This window comes from Eleutherodactylus coqui, unplaced genomic scaffold (genome assembly GCF_035609145.1).
Source record: "Eleutherodactylus coqui strain aEleCoq1 unplaced genomic scaffold, aEleCoq1.hap1 HAP1_SCAFFOLD_72, whole genome shotgun sequence".
NCBI classification, from domain to species: Eukaryota; Metazoa; Chordata; class Amphibia; order Anura; family Eleutherodactylidae; genus Eleutherodactylus; species Eleutherodactylus coqui.
The window spans coordinates 13,074-23,426 of NW_027101776.1; the positions used below are offsets into that span (position 1 = coordinate 13,074).

Here is a 10,353-nt window from a genome sequence, read left to right on the forward strand (position 1 = left end):
CAAGGCAATGTACGCATACGTCACTAGTGAAGGAAGCGGAAGGTAGCGCAATGTACACTTTTTGACCGGATGGAGGAAAATCGGGTTGCTGGAGGTCACGTGACCGAAGTGACAAGCGGCTCCAGGAGAAGATTTGGGATAAGAAGAAGAGGTAAGCAGGCTCCCTGGGGAGCAATAGGTAAGTATACAGTATATTTTTTTGTTTTTAATGACAGAACCCCTTTAAGGCTCTATTATGACACTTTTCGAACCGTGGTATGGTTACATGCGGGGAGTGTGAAGACGGTATGGTTACCTAAGGGGGGTGTGGTGACAATACGGTTACACTAGGAAAGTGGGCTTACATGAGGGGAGCGTGGAGGCGGTGCGGCTACAGAAGGGGAGTGTGATGGAACCCCTAACAATAATCTGTGCCGTGTCATTTCCATAAATGTCATAGAAGGTAATGAAAATGAAGTGAACAGTTTAGCATACAGTAATTCCCCTTTCACATGGGCCAAAATTCTCACTATTCTCACTTACCCAAAGGAAGCAGCTGGTGACAAAACATGAAACGTGGGCAAGGAGGCTCTGGTATCCTGTTGTACCACTTCTAGCTTGGATACAAGAGGTTATACAGATGGGAATGGAGGCTCTAGTACCCTGTTGTACGCCTTGTAGCTTGGATAAAAGATAAGATAAGGACAGGGAAGGGGACTCTAGTACTGCGTTGTACCACTTCTAGCTTCTAGTATAGAAGATGGGGAACAGGCGGCTATGGAGGCTCTATTCTAGAGAATCAATACAGTAAGCAGTGGAGTAGGTCAGTAAATCAATGGCTGAAATAACAGTTGAATTGTGTTACCACGTTACTACTGACAGTCCTCACCTCTTTAGTAACAGGTGGCATGGCTGAAGCCTCATCACAGTATTTCAGTGCCAGAGCTTTCTGTCCTTGGTCTTTGTAGCACTGGGATGAAAGATAAAAAACACCAAAAAAAGCAAAAACCAGTAAAGCAATAGAATCTTACAGTAACTTTGGGGCATTACAGCAGCACACAATGTCCCTGCAGGTTGGATTACAGATGAGTGCTGCTGTATGGTGCCTTCATACCTCTAGGGCAGGATACCTACCTGATATGTATTGTCATGGGGCGCACCAAGATCTTGTCTCAGGCTTTGCTTGCAGTCCTACCATATCGCACTAAATGCAGAAGTGCAGTCAATGCAGCTTTTTACCTAAAATAGTAAAAATTGGTCAAAGCCTCATGCAGTGTATTACCTGACCCTGGAATAACATCAATGGCAATTATAAGAATAATGCTGATAATAATACAAATTCTGTATGTCTGTTTTCAGCCTTACAAAACTATAACTATAGAAGTTTAAATTTATACGTAAAGCTAGATATTTTTAGAAATATCTATATTGATATATAACTATCTATTTTTATAGCTAGATATATATCTATGCAGTAAGATACATTAGATCGATGGTGACACACGCACCCGAAACAAGGACCACAGGTTGTAAGCAGCCATTTTTCCGTCAGTCTCCACTGGAGTCTCTCCCAGGCCCAAACTGAACCTACCTACCTGAATTGTAAGTACCTACCTTCTTGTTCTCTATGAAAGAACTGAGCGTACCTTTTAAAAAAATGGCGGCGGCAGCAGCAACCAATCAGATTTTGTATAGTTTATGTATAGCTACCTGCCATGCTGTCCATTGGTTTCTACAGTAACATTGCAGCGCCCTCTGTTGGTTTTACAGAAACGTGTTGCACCACCTATTGGATTTACCCAAACTTACAGCACCATAGAGATTAGCGGGTCACCTCCCAGTTCTCCATCTTTTTGCCCTATTTTTCTCTAGGGTGGTTTCAAACCGGCGGGTAAAATCGCGCCATTTTTAACCGATGCGTTGGTTATTGAAAAAAAAAAAAGCAGATTTCGCAGCCAATGATTCCCGACGGTTCCCTTCCCTTCAGCAAGGTTTTCACTGATGTGATGTTGAGAGAGAAAATCGCAGCCTGCTGTGTCCTTCTGCGCAGTGCGTTTTTTAAAATCTCCCATGTAATCCTATGGAGGCTGCGTTTTATCGCATCACAAGGCGACAAATATGCGCTGCAATGTTAACATTGGAAAGTCCTACCGACTTGCGCGTTAAACAAAAACATGTGGTTTTTAATGTGCGCGGCAGCGATGCGATTTAATCCTCTAAAAAAAAAAAGCATCGCTGGTGATTGTCACGGCCGTATATTGGGACAAAACTAAGCCTAAGCTTTCTGTGGTTTCGTTTTCACCAGCAGTATTCTCTCCCGTTAATACTTGACCGAGAAAATATAGGACCTCCCCTATGAATACTATGTGCGTGAAAGATCAGGCGGCCGCCATATTCCCACCATTTATTTTGTTTCTTACAGTTGCTCCTACAGCGGTGTGTGTGTGTTTGTATATGTATGTGTGTATGTATGTGTATATATTTTACACACATACACACATCGCAATGCATTGTTCTTACAAGGCGCACTGCACTGGCAGACACACTCGCATATTTGCCATGCGAGATATAGGTTTGAGTTTCTCGGGCTGATATAGTGCTCACTTGTGTAAAATCAGCCACAGAGAATGAATTTAACATCACCAAAGACATAAAGCTATACATTGCCCTCTATTGTCAGCATGCTGTTATCCTGACCCCCAAGTGTCAATGCATAATGCATCCCAAGTGGCAGCTTGCCCACCCATATCACGTCTTGTATCCAAGCTAGAGGCGATACAACAGGATCTGTTTCACATTTTGTATCCAAGCTAGAGGTAGTACAACTTTAACTTTTTTCCTTCTGCTTTGCTCAGATTCATTCAAATACTGTGGGTCAAAATACGCAGCACAGCCCTAGAGGAATTCGTTAAGGGGTCTAGTTTTTTAAACAGGGTCATTTGTGGGGGTTCTCCCAAGTGCTCAAGGGCTCCACTAGTGAGCAATAGGACCTAAAACACTTTCATGCAAAATAACTGTTCACAAAGCCACCGGCTGCTCCTTTCGGTTTGGGCCCCATTGTGCATACGGACACAAGATTAGGGCCACAATGGGTATATCTCTGAACACGGGACATACGGGGGGTCTCCATTTTGGGGTGCCAATCCTCATCTTCATGTGCAATATAGAAAAAAAGCCCATCATTAAAATTAAAATGACATATTTGCAAAAATATTAAATTTAATTTCTTCCCCTCCAAATTGCATTAATTCTTGACAAAACCTGTGGGGTAAAAATCCTCCTGACCCCCTCAGTGAATACATTAAGGGGTGTAGTTTATAAAATGGGGTCATTTGTGGGGGGATCTATCATTTGGACACCCATGAGACTTTGCAATCTTGGCTTGGTGCAGGAAAAAAAAGTGTTCCTCAAAATGTTAAAAATCAATGTAAAATTTGTACGTCTCCTGTTTTTCTAATGTGCGTCCAGAATAAAGTAAACAGATGGAAATATATATCTTATCAAAGATTTGTACAGTATGTTTGCACATATTTGAGATATTGTGGCTGAAAATAAATTACATTTTTATAAATTTTTTCTCAATTTTGACGCTTTTAATAAATATACACTAATTTTCTCAGACTATTTTCACCACTTAAATGAAGTACAACATGTGGCAAAAAAACAATATCAGAATCACTTGGATATGCAGAGCCTTTAGGCCTCATGTCCACGGGGAAAAGAAGAATTAAAATCCGCAGCGGATCACCCGCACGCGGATCCGCACCCCATAGGGATGCATTGACCACCCGCAGGTAGATAAATACCCGCGGATGGTCAATAAAAGTGAATTAAGAAAAATGTGGAGCATGAAAAAAAAAATGGACATGCTCCATTTAGGTGCGGGTCTCCCGCAGGCTTCTATTGAAGCCTATGGAAGCCGTCCGGATCCGCGGGAGACCTAAAATAAGAATAACTTACCCGTAGCGGACCGGGCAGATCTTCTCTTCTTTGCGGCCCGATCTTCTTTCTTCGGCCCGGCAGATGTGCCCGGCGCACGCACGCGGCACGCCTATAACAGTTTGTCTCCTCACCAACCATATGTATCAGTGTTATGGTGGATGGTCTATATTGCATCTATTACTCCTAGTTCTAGCTGGTTGTCATCCCTTTGATGACTGTCAGGATCCAACAACCCCCCCCCTCCCACCCATCAGGATCCACCAGCCCCCCCACCCATCAGGATCCAACAGCGCCCCACCCATCAGGATCCAGCGGCCCCCCACCCATCAGGATCCAGCGGCCCCCCACCCATCAGGATCCAGCGGCCCCCCACCCATCAGGATCCAGCGGCCCCCCACCCATCCTTCCTCTCTGAAGGTAATATAGCGCTCACTAGCTCCACAAGACTAGATTGGAGCGGCTCCTCTCTTCAGTAGCTCCACTCTAGCCACTTCACTGATCTGCTGGCTAGAATGTATTGGCTGGTGGTAGGATCTCCCAGCAGCCAATACACTCCAGACGCACCATCCAATCAGTGAGCGGGGGCGGGGCTAGTGAGCGGCAGCTCTGGGGAGGACGCAGCAGTTCTGAACTCACGATATTTTTGTATCTTAGTGAACTGAATATGGCCACCACCACAACTTGCCTCCAGCTTTCCTAGTCTTCTGCACAACATCATTACATGTCTACACCACTTTGTTTTCAGGAGCCGAGGCAAGTGGTGTGACGACTACCGAGCGAGGCTCTGTTCGTGTCAGCGGTAGGGGGCTCCATGATGGTCATCAGGTTACCAACAGTTCTGTCACCCAGCTTTCCTAGTCCCTGAATGGCCAGTCAGCCTCCTTTTGTCATATCACTGTAGGGCAGTGACTCCCACCTCCAGTCCTCGGGACCCCACAGGTCATGTTTTCAGGACTTCCTCAGTGTTGTACAGGTGATGTAATTATCATCGGTACCTCAGACATTGCCACAGGTGTTCTTACTATACGAGATCCTGTACATGACCTGTTGGGGGCGCTGAGGGGCGGAGGTGGGGAGCACTGCTCTAGAGGGTTCTAGGAAAGCTGGGAGATCCATTGTGTTGGCATTAGGTTAGCTGAACCCCCAGCGATCCGCTGTAATCCAAGGAAGATCTGGCAGTAAGGCTAATGTCACACAGTGAGTGCGATACCAGGCCGTGAATCGCGGCCCGTTTTCGCGCTCGCTAACGTACGATTTTTCTGTGGATGTGAGTCATTTTTGTAATAAAACTGCCTCCCCTCCCTCCCGCTGCGGCTGTCCGCTCCTAGCACGCGGTGCGATGCTGCCGCCAGCCCCATTAAAACAATGGGTGATGCAAGGCCCCGCCCAAAGATAGAACGAGCCGCGGTTCATATACGTGCAATATTTGCTCTGCCGCGTGAAAAAGGCCGAAGTGTTCAATTCCCCTGCAACGCCCCCGCAGGAGAAATTAAGTATTACGCCGTCCTTCTGCCATATGATGAACAGACATGTTGGCTGCACCATATGGTAAACTGGAGTCGGGTAATAGTGAAACGCTCAAACGTGGGAATACAACCGTTTATGTTCCATCTGAATATTGGCGCATTTACGGTTGGCGTTCGGAGGCAGAACACGTCTTAAGCAGGATTTTCACACAATGAACACAGAAACAGCAAACCTGCTGTGAAGTCGAGGAGCGTCCGACACGTTCGCAGCAATACGTACAAATCTGCCGCAGGACACCGACAGCGGAGATTATTAGCACCACGTGGTCCAGCAAGCTACAAACATGGCCTAAATGTTAGGAGGCTCGTATATATTAGGGAGTCCCCTAATACTCAGGCCGCGTTTACATGAGCGACAAAGTCACACTGCGACAAATCACGTGTTTGTTCGGCCTATGCTTTCCAATGGGGCAATTCACATGTTTTGGAGGGTGCGACATCCCGATATGCCCGCGACTCGTGAGGTTTCGTGGCCCATGTTATCCTATGGAGCCTTCCTCTCTGTTGCATCGCATGAAAGCGTGATTTTTGTGCGGTGTGCGATGCAACTTTGACAGGAGGAAATCCTATCATCACAGCCATAACCTAAGGCCTATATATATACACACACATCACCTAGGAGCTGCAGCTTCCTCCCAGTATATATATATATATATATATATATATATATATATATATATATATATATACACATATATATATACACACACTGGGAGCTGTCCAAATCCGCAGCTATGGTTGTGGTTTACACGGAGAGACGACAAGGAGCCGTTCATGTTTAGCCCATGTAAAGGACGCCATCAGCCAACAAATGAGCATTTCCTCGTTAGTCCGCTCATCGCTGCCATGTTCACACGAGGTAATGAGCGGGCACCAGTCAGTGGCCACGAACCTTCGGCCACTGCAGATATTGGCGCGGACTTCCCTTTTACGGGAACCCGTGGCCAGCTGTTAGCCCAGTAAACCAATCCCACGGGTACAATGGTGTCGCATCTGTAAGAAGTCCCCGCGCCGCACGCAAATGGTGCAGAGCGGTGCAGTTGGGGCCGCGCCGTCTCCGCTAGGTGCTGTTATACACCCGCCCCTCCAGCCTCCTGTGCGACGACAGCCATGCATGAAGACTTGGCCTGCGCTGTGCAGCTGCTTCTGTTGTGCACATAAACCTCTCCATTTATGATCCCACCAGTCCCAGCGAAGACTAGAGAGCCCCCCCCCCCAATTACCCACAATGCCCCAGCGGAGACTATGGCCCCGCCCATTACCCACAATGCCCTGGTTAAAGCAGCTGTAAACACTAATGCCCACTAGAGATATGATGGCCTCACCTGCTGGATGTGCAGCTCTGCCTGCAGGAACTGAAGCCCGGCCACCGCACCCACCCCAGAAGACATGGAGTTCAGAACTGCTGCGTCCTCCCCAGAGCTGCCGCTCACTAGCCCTGCTCCCCGCTCACTGATTGGATGGTGCGTCTGGAGTGTAGTGGCTGCTGGGAGATCCTACCACTAGCCAATACATTCTATCCAGCAGATCAGTGAAGTGGCTAGAGTGGAGCTACTGAAGAGAGGAGCATTTTAGCATTCCCTAAAATAACGTAAACTGCGTTTTATGTCCGACGGCGGGGGTAATTACAGAGGCTGGTTGGGATGGGCACATGGGGCAAGAAAACCAGGTTTCCCCCCTCCTCTAATGCTTTTTGGGGTATTTCTTGACCTCAGCGACGGGTATGGGTTGTAAAAAGTGGCGCTCTGTGAAGCTGGCCATTCAGGAACTAGGAAAGCTGGGTGACAGAACATGTTGGTAACCTGATGACCATCATGGAGCTCCCTACCACTGACACGAACAGAGCCTCGCTCGGTAGTCGTCACCCCACTTGCCTCGGCTCCTGAAAACAAAGTGGTGTAGACATGTAATGATGTTGTGCAGAAGACTAGGAAAGTTGGAGGCAAGTTGTGGTGGCGGCCATATTCAGTTCACTTAGATACAAAAATATCGGATTAGTCATCTTAGTGACTTGGCGGAAGATGATGATTGGGATTTGTTCCCGCCAGGAACTTTTGTTCTAAAAGGAACAATCCCGTGGCCCCTTCAGCAGCACTCTGCGCTCTCACACTAACCTGCTATAGTGTGAGTGCAGAGCGCTGCTGAAGGGGCAGCTTTAAAATCCACCCCACAGGTCAATTTAAACTGTAGATTGTTTTTCCGCATTATATGGATGAGATTTCTTTAAACGTGTGACTACTTCTCCATTCACTTCTGTGGAGCTGACGGAGATGGTCAAGCACTGAGCTCCCATGAACGGCGGAGTCGTAGTCATGCAATGAGACTAGTGCTACGCGACCAAGATTGCTGTATAGCCCTGCGACCTCACACTCTCGGGCCGGCTTCACACCACCGGTTTCCTATTGTTCAATCCACAGTCGTCGTCCACACGGAGGATCCGCAGCAAATCACATGCATTGAAAGATACATACTACTGCTACTTCCTTCACTCTCGCGGTCATCCGCATTGCAGATTCTGCAGGAACGCAGGGTCACCGTCTGGGTTAACGGCCAGATTCCGCAGTGGTATCCCGCATTCGGAATGTGAAGCGGTCGTGTGCAACCGGCCTTACTGAAGACAATGGAGTTGCGATACAACTCACAAGTAGCTGCGACCAATATATTGCAAAAATCCAACCTCGTAGAGGTTTAAGCAATCTATAGGTTGTGGGAACTTGCGCGACCCCATTGATATATTTGAGAATGCAAGTTCACAGGGCTGCACAGCGATCTTTGGTCACATGACCCATGTCATGGCGAAAGACTCCATAGAGCTCCAGCCTTAGGGCTCATGTCCACGACTGTGTTCTCACCGCAGAGACGCAGCGTTTTACGCATACCACCGTGGGCTCTTCGGCCAGATTCACACAGATGTATTTGCGCAGCATATTATGCATGAAAAATATACATGCTAAATACACGTCAGTAGAGCCCGCTGATTGCAGCGAGTTCCTTCACATAAGTGTATTTTGCATGCGCATTTTGTTTAAAAAAAAAAGCAGTCCCCTTTATTTTCTCGTGCATTTCTGCAGGGGCAGAACATGTATTATTCTAATTACACTAATTGCCCATTTCAATAAATGGCGGCATGGTTGCGTGTTTTTTTGCGCTTGCAAATGTGCTTGATTCGTGCTAACAAAAGTACAGTAAGGGCCGCTTCACACAAACATATTTGTTTCAATGGATGCCTTCAGAATTCTCTTTACTCACACATTTCGCATGCATGCAAAACCTCACCATGCTCTATTTTTGTGCACATTTGCGCACCAAGGGTCCCTGTACAAGTCTATGGGAAGTGTGCACGTAACCGATTCCTATCTCCAAAAAAAGTTATAATAAACAGCGATAAAGTCTTATAAACTCCAAAATGGTACAAATAAAAACTACAGGACATCACGCAAAAACACGAGCCGTCGCACAAGTATCATGCGATACTTCCGCCATGTATCACGTGGACATGAGGCCTAAATCTAAGTGCTTGGTTGTTAGCAGCCGCAGCTGCGCTGCACCTCTTGCTCATCAGTTTTTTTTCCTGCTTTTGGAAACTGCTGTAGGAAAGGGGGTGCACCAGTACTGGAGGTACTGCAATACCAGGTCAATGTGCGGAGTGGACAGAGCAAGCACTTTTTCCAGCTCCCTGTTCTAAAAATCCATTTAATATATGATCCCCAGATAGGGGACGTATCAGATGCAACACGCTCAGCCAGCACTCCGGGCACACCCACAATGCACTGAGGGAGCCGGAAGACCTTTGCATAGCCCCGCCCAACGCCTTCTCAACCAGGGTGAGCCGTCCCCGCGGGAGACCCGCGCCTGAATGGAGCATGTCCGGATTTTTTCCTGCACGCGGGACCCGCGCCTGCAGGGAAAAATGACATCCGCAGGTATTTTACTACCTGCAGGTGTCTAATGCATCCATATCCATTGCATAGCGCCGATCGCAATGTCGGGGGTGGGGGGTCCGAACAGCCCGGGATGACAGCTCCATGCTGCGGACACCGACAGCATGGAGCTGTCACGTCCAGAGCCCGAGGGGCTTTATTCTCTGCAGGACACATGTTTTTACTTCCTCAGAGAATAAAGCCCACTTCGGGAGGACGTAAAAACACTATGGCCCGGGGCGTGGCTTAGCAAGCAAGGAGAGAGGTCGCACGCTGTTTTGCTCCTCCACAGAATCTCCCTTTTCAGCCCTTTTCTGGGTCAAATCAGTGACCCAAACAGAGGCAGACAAGAGCACAGCACCTGGGGACCCACCAGAACCCACAACCGGCCCGGACAAGGCTCACCTGGTGATCTCCAGCCGCCAAAAAGAAGCCGAAGAGCCGTGGCCCTGCACAGCGGCCCGCGGCCTAACCCGACAAGTACCGCGCTCAGAAACACCCGGCGAGGACCGCTCATGGAGCCCCAAGCAGAGGACTACGGCACAAGGTAACCCCTGCCGACTTGGAGGGGAGGCTCTGTCACCCTCAGTGCCCGCGCTCTCACCGCAGCGCCTTGCAAATACACAGCCGCGGCTCCCTCCCTCTGAATATACCGCCGTGGCCACCAACCTGCAACTCGGCGGCACATACACTCATCAGGGTGATCCCCCGCTGGACTAATCCCCACGCTGGTGGTTTTCCCCCTCCTGCTCCCCAGAGCCGACAATCAGCACGGGCAGGCACACCGGAAGATCTGCACTTAATCTCTAGCTCCCTGTGAGGCAGCGGCCATCTCGCCCCCCCTCCCCCCTGAGTCGAGCAGGCTGCTTGGCATACTAGCCAGACCAGAGCAGAAAAGTAAAAGTAAAAAAGAGAGGATACTGTGATCCAGCACATCAACACCAGGCAAAGTTTAAAGCAGTACTCACTATTTCTGACGTGCAGCG

At 48.3% G+C, this 10,353-nt stretch overlaps 1 pseudogene; it reads right to left on the bottom strand.

Moving 5' to 3' along the window:
* Window positions 1-9,043: 9,043 nt before the first annotated feature.
* Window positions 9,044-9,171, bottom strand: LOC136591239 (U2 spliceosomal RNA; annotated as a pseudogene).
* Window positions 9,172-10,353: the final 1,182 nt, after the last annotated feature.